At 39.3% G+C, this 18,054-nt stretch overlaps 1 non-coding gene across 1 annotated transcript; it reads left to right on the forward strand.

The window, feature by feature from the left end:
- The first annotated feature begins 10,089 nt into the window (after window positions 1-10,089).
- TRNAL-UAG (transfer RNA leucine (anticodon UAG)) lies at window positions 10,090-10,169 on the forward strand. Its single transcript has one exon. It is a non-coding gene; the product is annotated as a tRNA-Leu (tRNA).
- Window positions 10,170-18,054: the final 7,885 nt, after the last annotated feature.

An 18,054-nucleotide genomic window follows, 5' to 3' on the forward strand; every position in this document is an offset into this window, starting at 1 on the left:
GGTCCAAGCATAAGATCTTTTGTATAGTCTCCCATTCCGAATGACAAATCTAGCTGATCGAATCTTGATCAACCTTGCCTCTATTGGATCCTCGGGTAATTTGTCATCCCTTAGATACTCGATTATTGGATCCATCCAAAGAACGTTCGCTTCAATATAAGAAATTTCTTTCTCATGATAACTTGGAAAAGTTATCTCTTCACTGTAGACCGAAGGGTCTAGATTCTTTTCCTTGGCATTGGCTAGTCGGGATAGCTCATCTCGCCATCGACATTCCTCGAAATCCGAGATATCTTCAAATTCGAAATTGGTTTTGAAATGCCCGCACTATCTCCCAATATTTTTGCAAGCGTGGTTCTTTAATGCCATACTCCCCCCTGGACTTGGTTGACTATAAGCCGAGAGTCACTATAAATAGTAACATCTGCAATAGCTAATGCTTTTGACAACCGAAGTCCCGCTATCGGGGCCTCATATTCCGCTTCGTTATTACTTGCATCAAATGCGAATCTCAAAGCATATCGAATAATAAATCATGCTGGACTTTTTAATAGAATTCCAACGCCTGCTCCATCTTTATTACTCGAACCATCCACATATACCTCCCAAGTGGTTGGTATAATGGGATCCTCAATGGTGGGCTCCACCGGTGCAGTAGTTTCTACTACAAAGTCGGCTAATGCCCGAGCCTTGATTGCAGTTCGGGCTTAAAGCTCACTTGGAACTCGCTGAGCTCAACCGACCAGGACACCATCCTTCCGGACAAATCGGGTTTGTTAAGAACTTTACTAAGAGGAAAAGTTGTAAATACCTCAATTGGATGAGCTCGAAAATATGGCCTTAGCTTCCCGGCGGCCATCATGAGAGCCGGAGCCTCGCTTCTCAATCTCGTGAATATCTCGTCTCCGCATCTAGCAACACGTGGCTTACATAGTAAATCGGCCACTGTTTCTTATCTTTCTCCCGAACAAGTACCGCACCGACCGCCGAAAGGGACGTCGCTAGATATAGCTGTAATATTTCCCCCTTCTCCGGTCCCGGACAGATCGGTGGTTGTCCAAGTGCTTCTTTTAATTCCTTGAAAGCTTTTTCGGCACTCTTCAGTCCACTTTGCTTCCTTATCGCCCTTCAGGTCTTTAAGTGCCTTGAAGAAAGGCAAACATTTTTCTCCGGACTTGGAGATAAATCGATTCAAAGCAAGAACTCTCCCCTCGTCAAACATTGTACATCCCGAACGGTTTTGGGAGCCTCCATATCAATCAAAGCTTGTATTTTGGCAGGATTAGCCTCAATTCCCCTCTCGTGATACCATGAAACCCAAAAATTTGCCCGAGGAGACTCCAAAGGCACATTTTTTCCGGGTTTAACTTCATTTGATGCTTCCGCAAGATCGAGAAAACCTCAGTCAAATCTGCAATATGATTTACTTTTGTAAAGCTTTTCACTAGCATGTCGTCAACATAAGCTTCAACATTCTTTCCTATCAGCTCTTTGAAAAATCTTGTTGACGGCCCTCTGATATGTTGCTCCTGCATTCTTTAGGCCAAAAGGCATGACCTTGTAATAATAGCTCTCACGATCAGTCATGAAAGCCGTATACTTCTCATCCTCCTTATTCATAAGGATCCGATTATACCCCGAGTAGGCATCCATGAAACTTAAAGTTTCATATCCCGCAATCGCATCTATCAAGAGGTCAATCCGAGGCAACGGGTAGCAATCTTTTGGGCAAGCTTTGTTTAGATCTATGTAGTCTGTACACATCCTCCACTTCCCATTCGCCTTTTTCACCATCACCACGTTGGCCAACCAAGTTGGGCACTCGATTGATTCTATGAAACCAGAATTCTTAAGTTTTTCAACTTCGCTCCGAACGGCTTCATACTTTTCAATAGAGAAATTTCTTCTTTTACGTATCACCGGTTTCGCCTTAGGGTCTATCCGGAGTTTGTGCTCTACAATGGCCCGATCGATTCCGTGCATGTCCTCAAGCAGACCATGCGAATACATCTTTATTCTCGTTGAAGAAATAACTTCAACTCATCTTTAAACTCTTCCAATTGTTCAGACCCGATATAAGTAATCTTTTTCTCGTCTTCGGTACACAGCCTGGATTTGCTCCAGCTTTCTCCACCGGTTCGGGCCTTTGCATCTCTGTCTCTTCCCGATCGTCTCGAACTTCTATGGGGAGGGCGGTTACCTTCCTCGGACCCTCCTTGTCTTTTAAATAGGCAACATAACACCGCCAAGAGATCTTCCGGTCGGAGGAGACTTGACCAATTCCCATATCGGTCGGGAATTTTATCTTCGTGTGTTTTGTTGAAACAATAGCACCTATCTTGGATAAAGATGGTCGCCCGAGAATCATATTATAGGCTGGTAGTTCTCGAACCACCAAAAAATTGATTCGGACAATTGTTTCCTTAGGAAAACTTCCAATGGATAAATCCAACCGAACCGATCCTTCCGCTACCGCAGATGACCCCGCAAAGCCATATAGGTGTGTAGATGAAGGTTTCATCAAGTCCCGATCAACCTTCAATTTTTGATACACTTCGTAGGAAATTAGGTCAGTTGCTGCACTCGTATCAATCAAAACTCTATGCACTTCCCGTCGTGCAATCTCTACCTTGATGAGTTAAACATACGTCTCTTTCGTCTTCTTCGCTAAAGGTGATAGAATCTTCACCATTCAGCTTCTTCCGCTTCTGCGCCTCTCCGGCTCCAACAAATTTGGATTTTGTTTTCAGACTCCGGAATGATTCGGGCTCTGGTCCCCCGAAGATGGTAAGGATCGGTGACCGAGTAGCAACTTCAATCACCTCCTTGCCTTTTTTAGACTTCGGGGCCTCCCTCGATCGTTCTGAACTAACCAAACGATCCCTCTTTGGAGCAGCCGCACGTGGCCCACGTGGCTCCTCCCTTCTCCTACTAACGAAACTGGACAGATGTCCCTGAGATATCAATCTCTCAATATCTCGCCTTCGATAACGACAGTCATTAGTATAATGACCATAGTCCTTGTGGAATCGGCAATACTTTTCCCGATCCCGCTGCTCTCCGGGGTTTCAAAAGAATTTTAGGCGGCCACTTTAAAATATTTTTTCTTTTGAGGATATTCAAAATATCAGCCCGAGGAGCATTCAATGGAGTGTACTCACTTTTACCGGGGGATCTTTGGCGCCAAGGCTGGGATTTTCCAACCCGATCGCGAACATTTTTCTTTGGCTTCTGGCTTCGCTCAGGAGCCTTTTGTTCCTTATTGGAGACTTTATTATCTCCTTGGCGCGCATCTAGAATCTCCATGACTTCGGCCCTTTCGGCATCTCTCGTACCAACTCAAGCATAAGTCGCAGGCATATCCCGTAGTAATAACTCCAGGAGTTTCCGATTAGTGAGTCCCGTGAATAGAGCAGTTCGGCTACTTGTTCATCCAAGTTTTCTATCTCCATCGTCACTTTGTTGAATCTTTTCGTAAACTCTCTCGATCGATTCGCTCTTTCCTTGTTTGACAAGAAACAAGGTTTCTTCCGTTTTCTTGACTCGTATCCCACTGTGGAATCGCCCTATGAATTGGTGCGCCAATTCGTCCAAAGTTTACGATCCTTCCGAGAGGGGAGGTTAGAAAACCACTTTTGTGCTGCTCTAGTTAGAGATGAACCAAAAACCCTGCATAAAATTTCATTAGAATTACCTGAAACTGCCATGGTCTGTTGGTAATAGCCGATGTGAGCTGTTGGATCTCCGGAGCCATCGAATGTTGAGAAGGTAGGCAAACGGAAGTTATGGGGAAACCGATATCCCGCAATTGGCTCAGCAAAAGGAGTCTTCCGAATGACTGAGTAAATATCCTCAGTTATTCTTCCCTTAGCCAATCGCCCTAATTTCTCATTGATGTTGGCCAATTCTTGACCAATGGGGGGGGGGGGGTCCGCAAAAATGAGGACCACGCCCCCCCCCCCGCCCCGGGGGGGGGGCCGCCCCCCCGCCCCCCCCGGGGGGCGCGCCCGCCCGCTGGGGCCGGGGGACCTCCCACAAAAAGCACCCGGCCCCCCCCCCCCCCGCGGGGGGGGGGCCCCCCCCCGCCCGCCGGGGGGGCGGGCCCCCCCCGGGGGATCCATGGTTTTAGTCTATCAATAATAATAAATACAAATACATGAATCAAGAGCAAGAATAGTACAATAATCAATAAAAAGGTTACAGGAGTCCAAATACTCCAATAAAAATCCAAGAACGAACGAAAGAAGGAAGATCAAGAATCAAAAGTAATATCGAGTTCAGCGGAAGCAAAATAAGTAACTAAATAGTCTTCATCTTCAGGAGGCTTCATGCTCGCAAGTTCATGTATCCACTGTCATGTGCCACATCAGCTTCAAACGAGAAGGCTCTTTCATACGAATCATCTCCAACTTCCGACGTTGTGCAACCATCTCGTACAGTTTATATAATACATACAATGAAAGGAATGAGTTCCAACGAACTCGATAAGGAACAAGCAATTCTCATATATATGTCAATACAATCCACGAATGCACATATGAAATGATATGGATGATATGCGGAAATATGAATGCTACTAAGATCTAACTATGCAAGTCTCTAATGGGTGACATGCTTTAAGATATACACCAGCCCTCCTTTGGGTAAGTCTCATCACTCCGATCCGGCAAGGACCGGTTACCTCTGTAGGGATCCTGGGCAAAGGGGTAAGTCCACACCGGCTCTCAAAGCATGGCTAGGGGTTAAGTCAACACTCTCTCACCACGACCATTGGCAATGAGTACCGGCGCATGTCGGGGTTTCTAATCCAATGCAAGTCATAATGGTAACATACTATATGAAGTCCGAGATACTTCCCCTATGGCACCAACCAACTCGGTTCAAGTATCCTTCGCAACCTAGGAGTGTGAATCCTCACGATCGGCTACCTCTGTTGGACTCCACTCCTTAACCCTATGGTCATCCACATATTATTGGGGCGGATGCTCTCATGACTCCTCGCGACACCCGGTCCGCTCCTTGGACGTCCATGAGCCCAACCCTAACATATGCAACCCTACCATTACATGACCAATAGTGGACCACTGAGTCTCCGCACGGACTGGTTACCGCTGTTGGATGAAACATAGTCACGTCACCATTGTCACGGGTCACCCGGCTTCAATTCCCCTGCCGAAAGGGTAATAGCATGTGGGGTACCTAGCCATGCAATTCTAGACTCCCTAAGTATGTCATCAAGTAATCATGATAGTGCTGGAGACATCAGCAAGCATGTGTCCCATTCCACAGCCTTCTGATATCCCAAGCTAAGATATCCCAAAGGAATACCCCTTCCATCACAACTACACTACAATCACTCTTTATCATACCATGAACAGTTGTGCAATATCATAAAAGATGAAGTACATCAAAGAACACCACTAACAGCAAGTATACAATAAGATTCACATGCTTTATACAATTACAGCAAGATACATGATCAAAGAATAGTAAATAGAACAACAAAATCATCATGTATATGTAATTGCATATAAATAAGAATGCATGTCCTTACCTGTAATTTAGTAGACTTTTATTTGAAACAGAGAACACCTAGGCATAGGGTTACAAGAATGTATAAGAGTCAAGAGTCAAAACAATTCAAAAGTCAAACCTACACAGTTACTGGAAACCAGCCGGTTGCTTGTGGCGGTTGCTTAAGTTAAGCGACCTCCACAAGCGACCGCCCCTGTTTCAGACAGTTTCCAACTCCGAAAATCATACTTTTTATCATCCGATTTCAATCTGTTTTGGGATGATCTTAGTCCGAATTTCAAGCTTAATAGGTCTAGAACAAGGGGGTAACAAGAAACCCTAAAATTAACAAAGATTTAATACCCAAATCATTCCCCTTGATGGGATCCATCCATTAAACAAATGCGGGGATTCGTTTCTGGACAGGATCTCATCAAGAACATTGAAAAGGGAGATACAACAAATCAATTGGGTAACCACTAACAAAATGGGGATGGGTTCATATCAATCAGAGGTTAAAAAGAAGAGAATAGAAGATGGAGACTCATTACCTTAATAAGAATCACCAAGAATAGAAGAGAAAAGGTTTCATATCATTAACAGCACTTCAGACCTGAATCCCGCACGTTTCCATAGCCGCCTAATCGCCCAAAATAGCAATCCCGAACATAATAATGCGTTAATAGGGCGAGGGATGCTATTTATAACGAACAGGGGGCAAAATAGGGCATTTTCCCGCAAGCAGAACCGGGCGGTCGCTTGGTTTAATCAACCGCCACTAGTAACCGCCCCCAAGTATATTGCTATACAAGGGTGCTTTGCTCATGGGGTTGAAGACCAAGTACAACCAAACCCAAATGAAGACATGGGGGAGATCATTAGTCCGAAAAATCAATCATAATAGGTTTGTAATAAAGGGGTTAGGGTTTCATCATAACATATGGCTCATGAAAAGGTTATGATCACGGAAAGAGAGGGAATGATTGTTATCAAGAAAATAACAAGAAATCATAGGAAATCTAGTTTATGTTAACAGAAACATTACCCATGAGGTTTCCCGCACATGGAAGGTTACAAGAGGTTTCCAGAAAGATCATTCAAGGGTTAGGGTTTCAAGGAATTTATTTGGCTAGGGTTAAGATCATGATGATGATCATAGATCTCAAAGAATAGAATGAGATCATGGAATAGATGGTTGCAAGAATGCATCATCTTCTTCCTGATCTCAAACAAGAACAAGAACGAAGAAAGAATAATTAGAAATCCTAATTAGGTTAAACATGGATCATGAAGAAAATATAGTGTGATCAAGGATAAACAATTAGAGAATGATAGGTTACAATTTTAGTAAAGAAAACACATTGATTGGCTGTTAACAAGATCAAACTAAGGGTTCTTGGTTTGATCCAAGAGGTTAGGATTTCACCCTTTTTTTGGCTCCCAATGAAAAGGTTGAGAGCACCGGATGAAGGGAAATAAATTGATAGCCAATAAAACAAGAAAACATAGATGATCAAGTTTAGGTTAACACAAATATCACCCAAGGGAAAGAGAAACAAAGAATCAAGATTCACCCATGGGAAAGAGAAACAAAGAATGCACAATCTGGAAAAGTGTTGGGAAGTTTCCAATAGATAAAAGAACAATAGGTTTTTAGATATGGTTACCTCTCATAAGAGTTGGTTACCTCTCATGAGAGTTACCCATAATTAATTCTCACAAAAACAACCCAAGATAGATAAAGGAATATCTCATTAGTATTTCAAAATAAAGAATGAAATTAGGAAGGATCTACTAATGAGAGAAAATAAGGTTCTCAATTAAAGTGAAGGGAAAGAAATTCAAATCATACAATTAGGGATTACTAACAAGAATCCGTGTATCCCACGAAAAGACTAGGGAGAATAAAAATTCACCCTTAGGGCAAAGAATTTACAATCAAGAAAGGTTTTGGGGAGGGTCCAATGAATTAATAGAAAATAAAAGGGTTGCCAATTGTTCCAAGGAAAAACAAGGATCAACTCCTCAATCATGAGGACACAAGGGAAGGTCATGGTAATAATATGAGACCTTCCCCACAATAATAAAGATAGGTAGGAAATTAGGGAAAGTATCATTAAGAGCTTTGGTGGGATCAAATTCAAGGATCATCGCCATATGGCTTCAAGATCATAGAGTGAATTGGGGGATTCACTCTAGGGCAAAAGAATTAAAGAAGAGGTCATTACAGTAGTGTAATACCCTTCTCATGATCAGAAAATCAGAAGTAGAGAAGAAAGAATGAATTAAAGAAGAAGCGAATTGAATACCAACCTTTTAGAAGAGAAACCGCTGAAAAAACCTGAACAGATACTTGAGGATCTGTCTTGGCTTCGAAGGAGAGGTTCTAGGGATCTTCCCACGTTCTCCCAAGGCTTAGAAACAGATTGAGAGTGAAACACATGGAGTTCCCCCTTTTAAATAGCACAAAGAGTTCAAGAGTTACTAGGGTTTCACCAAATTGACCAAATTGACCCCGATGGTTGATTGGTTGCAAAAGAGGAAGTTCAAAGGTCGATCCCACACTATCTAGAGGTTTAGAAACATGGTGGGAATAGTTTACCACGAAATTAAAGGAAATAAAGCTTTTGAAAACCTTCAAAACAGATATTTACCAAAATGCCATTGCCTGGACAGCTTGTTCAAAAATAGGGATTTAATGGGCTAAACTTCAATATTTTTGGATGGGCTTCTTTCAACACATCATACTACTTACCTAGTATGGAGGGATGTCTTCAAACCAGGTCCAACTAAGCTTTAGGTCCACCAACCAAGTTCTTCTTCACAAATAAATAGTTCAACACCAAATCAAGTAAGGTTTCCATAAGGAAACACCATCATCAATATCCATGGGTTTTGGGTCAAACACCATATCTTCTACCGAGATGGCCCACAAAGACATCTTCCTAAGATTTTCAAAGATAGTAAAACGGAAATCACGGTCAAACTTCGAAGTCAACATTAAACAAAACCCGACTTCACCCAAAACAGATCGGGTCTTCGGGCTAGATTTGGGCTGGGTGTCACAATCACGACCTCGATTAACACGATCATCCCGTGCTACTCGATCATCACGAACAGCCCGTCCTTCCCGAGCATTCCTCTCGTCACGAACTGCTCGATCATCACGAACGGTTCTTCTGACAGTGGGTGAGTGAGTTCTTACCCCTATATCCAACCTTGTGTTTGAATCAATTGTACTCTCTTGCGGTCTGTCGAACCGATCGCCTCGCCTCGGTTGATCATCGATCCTCCGAAGTCCTCGGTCTCCTTCACGGAAATTCTGATCAACATTCCGGTCTTCAGCCAGTCTCTGGTCACGTGGCAATGCACGTCTCCCTGAATCGCGCTGATCAGGCTCTTGTGGTAAAACCACTCGTCTGGTGAGCATGCGGAGTGCTTGGCTCACCTCCAAGAGTTGAATCTTTACCTGATTCAATTGATCTTGGATTGTATCATGAGGAGGATTACGTCCTCCCTGGCCATCATCCACTTCGATAGGATTTTGGCTTTCCTGGGGAATATCTGGATCATTCACTCCAGGTATCTGAACACCGGAATTGCGTTGTGCGGCTGCTGCACTGCTGATCTAGTCACCATGGCTTTTCAAGTCGTTTCCACAGACGGCGCCAAATGATGCGTCCAAAATCTGCTCAGCCCTTGGATCTCCACGTGATGTCCTGCAAAACGAAAGCGTCAGATGTGGCCCGACCGCTGGGGTCGGGAGTCCACCTCCGAAGGCTAAGTCAGTTGATGAACTTAATCACAAACGGCTCGCTAGAAGCACGAGCTAAGGAATGAAGAACCGGGAAAGGTGATCTAGATAGCGGATCGGCGATAGTTTAGGTCTATCGGTATGTATCCGAACTCGAGTCTCAGATAGTATTCTTTTCGATCGATTGATCCGTCCCTCACCTTGTATGGTAGTGAGGTTTATATAGAGTGTACCTTCGAATCTCCTTCGTTGGATGCACTTGAGCCTTCTTCGGGTAGTCGTTGGATCTTATCAGTTAGATCCGTTGAGCGATAGACTTCTACTAGTTTGGGCTAGTAGAGGACTCCTGAGATAACCTTTAGGTTATGCGATGGTTATCCCTTCGATAATGATTATCCGCAGCCGTCAGTTTGAGTCTGCCATCATCAGGGTGATTACCCTAATCCATAAGTAAGATTAGGGCACGCTTGTAGCCGAATAAGCTTTCTTCTTCAGCAAGCCATCTTCCGGATCCGGTTCGCTCGGGAGCGATTCGGTTTTCTCCGTCTCCACCGGGGTCGAGGGTCGGACCAGGTATGAACCCGGTCTGATCATAAACTCTCCATATCACTTCTATACTTATATTTAACTCATTTTACTAAGGATTTAAGGGTTTCTCGATTGTGTATCATTGACAAAACAAATACTTTTCTACCAAAAAAAAACAGAGAAAACAAAACATATATACTTTATTAGTTGAACGTAGTTGGACATTTTGGAGGGGTGGAGTAAGGCGCCAGATAAAAGATATATTTATTTAGCTTCAAAGATGAACACAACAAGACAGTTTGGCCGAGTGGTCTAAGGCGCCAGATTTAGGCTCTGGTCCGAAAGGGCGTGGGTTCAAATCCCACAGCTGTCATTTTAGTAAAACATTTTATGAAGGTTAGTCTATTCCCATTTTAGTAAAACATTTTATTGGGGTTAGTCTATTCTCATTTTAGTAAAACATTTTATCCCATTTTCGGGTTTATCTAAGAAATAGAGGATGTGGATCTTTCCAAAAGCCTGCCTGTTTGGTTACTTGAGTCTGTAGATTTCAAAAATTTAGAGATTTTAAATCTATAGACTTCAAATCTCTGTTGGTCTATGGTTACTTGAGTTTGTAGATTTCAAAAGTTTAGAGATTTTAAATCTATAGACTTCAAATCTCTGTTGGTCTACGCAAGAAGGCCTCAAGAATATTGTTTTTGAATGTGATTCTATTACCCTGTGCAAAGGTGTGGTAGACCGGTTTCTTCCCCTTGAGCTGGATGCTCTTCGTGTGGTAGAGGATGTGAGAAGATTGCTCTCTCTTGAACCAACTTGGTCGGTTCGATATGTCTTTAGGTGGGCTAACTCTATAGCCGATTGCCTAGCTAGGAAGGCCCGATCCATGGCAAGTAGGACTATCTGGTCTAATTCCGTTCTTTGGTTTCTTGAAGCTTGTAATCAGGATGTCTTGGGTTTTTCTCGCCCTTCTACTAAATAAAAGTATGTTTACCAACAAAAAAAAAACTCTAGAGTCATGGTTCATAAAGTTAACTGTTTGGTTAGCTTGAATTTTTGGAATGAAACTTGTAGATTTATCCTAAAAAATATTTATTGAATTATAGTTCAAATGTTTAACATTTTGATAGTAGGGGTGAAATTCTGGATTTCATCTCATACCCATAAATCTACAAATTTACGTTTTTAGTGTAAAAAGGTGAATCTCTAGATTTCATGAATCTAGGGATTCACACAACCAAACGGGTAAAAATCTCCCAGTTGTGAATCCAGAAATCTTTAGATTCACGTAACCAAATAGGCCCTAGAGATTTCAAATCTCTAGATTCACAAATGGGAGATTTATACCCGTTTGGTTGTGTGAATCCCTGGATTCATGAAATCTAGGGATTCACCTTTTTACACTAAAAATGCGAATCTGTAGATTTATCATGATGAATTTACAGATTTCATTTCAAAGATTCAGGCTAACCAAACAGTTAATTTTATGAACCATGACTCCATTAATTTGAAACCTCTAGATTTTTGAAATCTCCATACTCTAGTAACCAAACAGGCCCTATAAGAAAATGGATTGTTAGTCTAGTAAAACCACCCTTGTACGTTTTATCCATAGGGTTGTTGTTTTCTTTTTTTTGGCAGGGGGTGTTGGGGGAAAGGGATGAGCTACTCCTCTTTCTTTTTTTTTTTTTTTTTTTTTTTTTTTTTATAAGAAGAAAAACTTCATTCATTAAACTTGAAAGAAATATAGAGATATACCAAAAAATGAAATACAGATGCATGAAAACACATAACATTTTATTGGGGTTATACCCCCCCCCCCATGAGAAGAAATAGAGGATGCAGATCTTTCCAAAAGTCTAAGAAAGTGGACTCGATATTAGTCTAGTAAAAACCCTTGTACGTTTTATCCATAGGGTTGTTGTTGTTGTTGTGTCTCTTTTTTTTATTATTTTTTTTAGAAGAAAAACTTTATTCATTAAACTTGAAAGGAGTATAGAAATTTATCAAAAAAAGAAATATAGAAATATAGATGCATGAAAACGCAAGATTCGAACAGAAACATCCAAAACCAATGAGCAGAATTCGACCAAACTGTCATACATGCAATAGACAAGATCATCTAGGCTAAAACCTTAGAAATAAAGTTGTAAATATAACAACAATCAATAAGCTCAAAAGATGTGAAATACACATCCTCCATCATAAAAGCCCAAAAAGACAAAAATACACCACAAAAGCCAAGACTAACATGCCATATGGGCAAAGAGAAAACATGCCACAAGAGTAGAGAGATAACACGCCACAAGGGCGAAACAACTATAGCTTGAACAACTACTGGATCTAGTGGGAAGTTAGGCATGTAGGGAAGTTTTGCCGCTTGACTTCATGCTTCAGCAGCGGTGACTTTTCCTTTGCCAAATCTGTGGCTAGATGATGTTGGGGTACAAGCTCTAGCTGAGGAAGTTGTAGAGGTTGCGATGTTGGCAACAAGCAATAGTACAAAGGCTACAGCATGGGCACGCAACATTAGAACTTCCAGATCCAAGGCAGTTACTTCCAAACCTGGCATCTACTAGAAGTAAGGGAAAAGAAAAGTAAAACGGTGGAGAAAGGAGAAAGGAGAAAGAGAAGAGAGAAAATTGTAAGAAGTGAAGAGAAGATAGGAGAAAGGAGGAAGATGATGAAGAAGAATAAAATGTGAAGAGAGGAGGAAGAGGAAGAAGAAGAAGAGGCGGAGAGACAGAGGCTCTCTGCCTCAAACGTTGCTTGGGCCTTAGAGTTTCTAAAAGCGGCTAGGGTTTTCTGGCGCACAGTTCCATCTCTACTCAATCAAGTAGTAGTGGTGCAAAGACAATGGGGATGACCTATTCATAGGGTTGACATTTGTGTTTTTGCATATTAAAGATCCTTTGCTGAAAGAATCTAAGAGAAATGAAATTTCTATTTGATAAGCTCCATCTTGAAATCTTGAACCCCACATTATATATGGATTTGAAAGGTGATAATTGACCATTAGCTAACATGAGGACGTAGGACATCAATTGTAGAAATTACAAGAGCTAAGGGCAAGCCTAAGATAACATTAAGAGAAGTGGTGAGAAGGGATATACATAACTTACTTAGGCTTTGTATCTAACATGTACTCAAACAAAGCTGGTTGGAAGGCAAGAATCCATGTAGTCGACCCCATTTAATTGGGATAAGGCTTGTTGGTGTTGTTGTTGTATCAACAAAATAGTTATTTGTTCGACTAATGATGCACATGCATATGCACGTGTGATGTGTTCTTGAATATAATTTTTTATTTTTTGTATAACTTAAAATTTTTATTTTTATTTTACTTTTTGAATTTGAGTCTAAAACCTATATGTTTCATTGTAAACATTTGATCAAGTAATTTCTTATAACATTTTTGACATGCCCCACCCTCTCAACAACTTTGCATCAATATACAATTATTAAAATCAGATCCATATCATTTAATAAAAGCACAATAATAAATTGGATCATTTTTATACTCTTTATTTAGTAAATATCCACTAAAGAGATTATACCATATATGCCATGATCATCTCTGAAGCCTTATTGAACAAACTTCTTAGGAATTTTTATATGCTTCAGTCATTTTGAATCCTTCAGGGATTTTCATATAAATTTCATACTCGGGTGAGCCATATAAATAAGCTATAATAATATCTAATAGACGCATGTTAAAGTTTTCATATACTGCCCAGTTAATAAGATATCTGGAGGTGATTGCATCCACCATAAAAGAACATGTTTCCATGTAGTCAATGCCAGACCTCTGCGAAAATTCTTGTGCCACAATTCATGCTTTATATATCACAATTTCATTCTTTTTCTCATTTCATTTTTCGCACAAAAACTCATTTGTACCCCACTGGCTATATACCTTCAGATATTGAACTACAGGTCCAAAAACTTTAATTTTTCAAGTGAACTCAATACTACTTGAATTGTGTCTTTACGTTGGCTAATCATTTCTTCATTTACATTCATCAACAAATTTGTGTTCAAGATCCTCGTCTTGTTGCATTATTTCAATAATAATATAATATGCAAAAATGTTGTCGACAACTTTATATTTTCGGTTCCATCTTTTTCCTGCAATGACATAACTAATCGAGATCTCTTCATTATTTTCAGGTACCTAAACCTCTTCTGGGGTTTTATAGAAAGTTATGTCTTCAGGATCTTCATAATCAATTGTCTCCATATTATGACCATCTTGATTGTTGGAAAATGCCAAGTCAGCATTTACCACATCAGTCTCCAATCAGTTTTGATGATAAAAAACACTTTACTAATGTTTCCATGTAGATATGTTTTGTCCAGCTCATCACTGCAGAGAATCTCGATGTAAATATCCGGTTCAAAGAAATTTCCGAAGAGTCAAGCTCAAGATCAAACCATCTTAGACAAAGAACCAAAATCAAGAGGAGAGCATCAAGATCACTGATCAAGATCAAGTCAAAGACCAAGTCAAAAATCAAGACTTAGGCTAAATCAGGGCTTAGGACACCTTTGCATACACACACATGTAAATGCATCCATAATATGTAATCCATGTTACTAGAGTGACCTAGGACATGTTAGTAAGGTGTACAACGCTTAGGATTGTCAAAAATATCCGAAAATCCAAGCCATATCCTAGCCCAAAATTGTTTAGAAAAACAGAGCCCAGACGGATGTCCGTCTGAGCAAACGGACGTCCGTCTGTTTTGATAACTCTGTTTCTCAGAAACAACAGAAGGCCAGAAAGAATTTCCGTCTAGCAGACGGATGCCCGTCTGAGCCAGTCCAGGCCAGATGGATGACCGTTTGGGCAGACGGACGTCCATCTCGAACAAAATCTTGCAAAGATTTTATATCCGTTGGGGAAATGGGGAAGACAGTAACTTGGGGTCTATAAAAGCCCAACCATCCCCATTTGAGAATCATCCTTCTCCACCATCAAGCACATATTCACTCACAAGTGAAAGAGCAAAGTTTTGGTGTTTTTTTATCATTATTGTTGTCCTCCCAACTCCGGTTAACTTTGAGGGATATTCCAAAGTTGAAGCTTTCACTGAAGCAAAGTCTGGAGTTATTGAAAACCGCTGAAGTATATTGATTCTTGATTCATTCATTGCATCATTTGCACTCAAAGGGTAAAGGGTTACTCTCCTTTGATAGGTAATATCTAATACTTTTCGTATTGTGAATTGGTTATTTTAATTCTAGTCTAGGTTGATTAGAATTCATTGTATTGGATACTCTTGTCCGTGAACGAAGATTGTAAAGGGTACTCTTGCCCCGAAACGAAGATTGTAAGGGTTTGATTCTCTACCCACTGTATTGAAAGAGATTCGTTAGTGGAAACACTCTCTTGAGGCTAAGAGAGGAGTGGACGTAGACTCGTAGAGTCGAACCACTATAAATTCTGTGTTTGTGATTGCTGTTTTTCATTAGATTTTATCTTGAACTGTCAATCCATTTTGAAATTGCAACTAAACCGGAAAATTGGTATAAACCACTAGGTACAACCTAATCACCCCCTCTAGGTTGCACCTTTCTAGGATTTTATCCTTGGAACCGATTGATCTTCCACGTTTTAAACGTGGTTTAATTTCATTTACACTGATAGATTGTCCTGCTGGGACATCAATTCTAATTGGAACATTTACAGCTGGAATATGAAATTTAGTAACTCTTAGCAGGTCAGCAAATCTGGTAGTTGATTCATAATATTTATTGCATTATCCTTTGAACTTCAAGTTCACAGTGCTCAGTGCGAGGATCTAATAAGATGATGATAATGCATACAATCAATTTCTTTTTCCAACTGTTTATTCTCTCCCCCTCATGTTGGAAAAACTAATTCATTAAGGGTCTGTTTGGTTACATGAGTCTAAAGATTTTCAAATATCTAGAGATTTCAAATCTATAGATTTAAAATCTATGGAGTTATAATTTATAAAATAAAATGTTTGGTTGTGGAATGAAATATGTGGATTCATCCTAAAAAAAACTATTTGATCGACGTGATTTTTGTGAATGTGCAAATGTATAGGTTTTTTGAAATCTCTGGATTTCACCCCTTACCCATAAATCTATAGATTCACGTTTTTAGTGTAAAAAGGTGAATCTCTAGATTTCATGAATCTAGAGATTTTTACAACCAAACGGGTATAATTCTCAGATTTATGAATCTAGAGATTTGAAATCTCTGGATTCATGTAACCAAACAGGCCCTAAATAAATCTTCTATCATTGACAATATATTGAATTATATAAGGAGATTCATATCTAACATATATTCCCAACTTTATTTGGGAACATATCTTTGTGCGCTGTGGTGGAGCAATTAGGACATAATTGCACATCCAAAATTTTTTAAGATGATAAATATTTTGCTTCTGACCATAAGCCAATTGTAATAGGGAGAATTTATGGCAACCTTTTGGCCTGATGCGTACAAATGATGCTTTGTTCTCATAAACAATGGTTTAGGTATTAATTGGAAACATTTAATAAATAATTTTACCAAACCATTTTGGATATAAACATGAGCAACAAGCTATTCAACTGTGATCTCAGTTGTTGTACAATAATCATAAAGCCTGAGATGTAAATTCACCAGCATTATTAAAACAAACTGTCTTTATCTTATAATCAATAAATTATGCTCTTAATCTCATTATTTGAGCAAACAATCTCGCAAACACCAATTGCGAGTTCATAATGAACATACATGTGAGCATTTTATAGATGCATATACTAAAATCATATATTATCTGAATGGTCCACATGATGGGTGAATGGGCCCATATATTTCACCCTTGATACGTTTTAAAAACGTAGAATGTTCAATCTCAACTTTAGTTGGTGAATATCTAATAATATATTTTCCTTGAGAACAAGCAGAATAAAAAAATTCACTCAATTGAATAATCTTCTAGTTATTCAATAGATGACAATTGAATTTTCAATAATTTTTTGCATCATACTTGATCCGGGATGATCCAACCAATCATGCCAAATAATAAAACTAACAGAATCAATGTTCTTTTGATTTACCCAAGCATGTGTTTCAACCATGTGGTCCTCATGATCATAATTTTAATTTTGCCTTCTTTCAGACATATCATGAATTGCTGCATTCACTTCAAGGAATGAAACATAACCAATAAGACGAGCTTCATGACTTTTCATTAATAGTCCATTATTTTACTCGGCCACAAATAGGCATGATATCATTCAGAGTATTTCTTGAAACTCCTTTTACAATATTGCTATTGTAATAACAGATTTGAAGCTTGAAAATTTGTTGACAAGTCTTCATTAATAATATTTTCTCCACATAAAATCAATAGATAAATAATTTCAAAAACTGCAGAACTGTATTTATTTATAGTTTTAAATCTTGCAATTTCATGTGCACCTGAGAAACTGTATTCATTTATAGTTTCAAATCTTGCAACTTCAAGTACATCTGTCGAACCGTACTAATTTACAGTTTCAAATCTTGCAACTTCAGGTGCATTTAAAAATATTTGTGGTGCAAAGCTAGCAACCACTATATACAATAAATGAAACAAATTGTTAAAACAACATAACATCTTATTATTTGTTCGATTATTAATTTCAATAAAACGCATACATTTTTATCACGATGCACTTACATTATGAGATAAACAATGTAAACTCCATTGTTTACAAAAACGCACGAAGAGATCATCATCATTTTCACTTTGGAATAGAAAACATAATGATCCATAGTCTGGTTGCTTTCTTCTCAAACGCAATACTTTGAGCAAAGTCATCACAATTACATCGAGTGGAATCGTGTTGATAACATGTTATAAAATAAAGAGAAAATATATAATACAAAGAAGAAAGACAAGATTAATTCAGCACTTCTATTGAGATAGTCACTACATATTTATAATAAAATTGACATTTTATCTAATATGGTAATATCAGAGTCTACAAAGAAATACAATATATGATTCTCATATACAATAAGATAATCTTGATATGGAAAGATAGATTGCCACCCAAGATAGAAGGTGCCACGCAATACTTTGAGCAAAGTCATCACAATTACATCGAGTGGAATCGTGCTGATAACATGTTATAAAATAAAGAGAAAATATATAATACAAAGAAGAAAGACAAGATCAATTCAGCACTTCTATTGAGTTAGTCATTACATATTTATAATAAAATTGACATTTTATCTAATATGGTAA

This window comes from Hakea prostrata, chromosome 7 (genome assembly GCF_041222555.1).
Source record: "Hakea prostrata isolate BN-2017 chromosome 7, UWA_Hpros_2, whole genome shotgun sequence".
In the NCBI taxonomy this organism is placed as follows: domain Eukaryota; kingdom Viridiplantae; phylum Streptophyta; class Magnoliopsida; order Proteales; family Proteaceae; genus Hakea; species Hakea prostrata.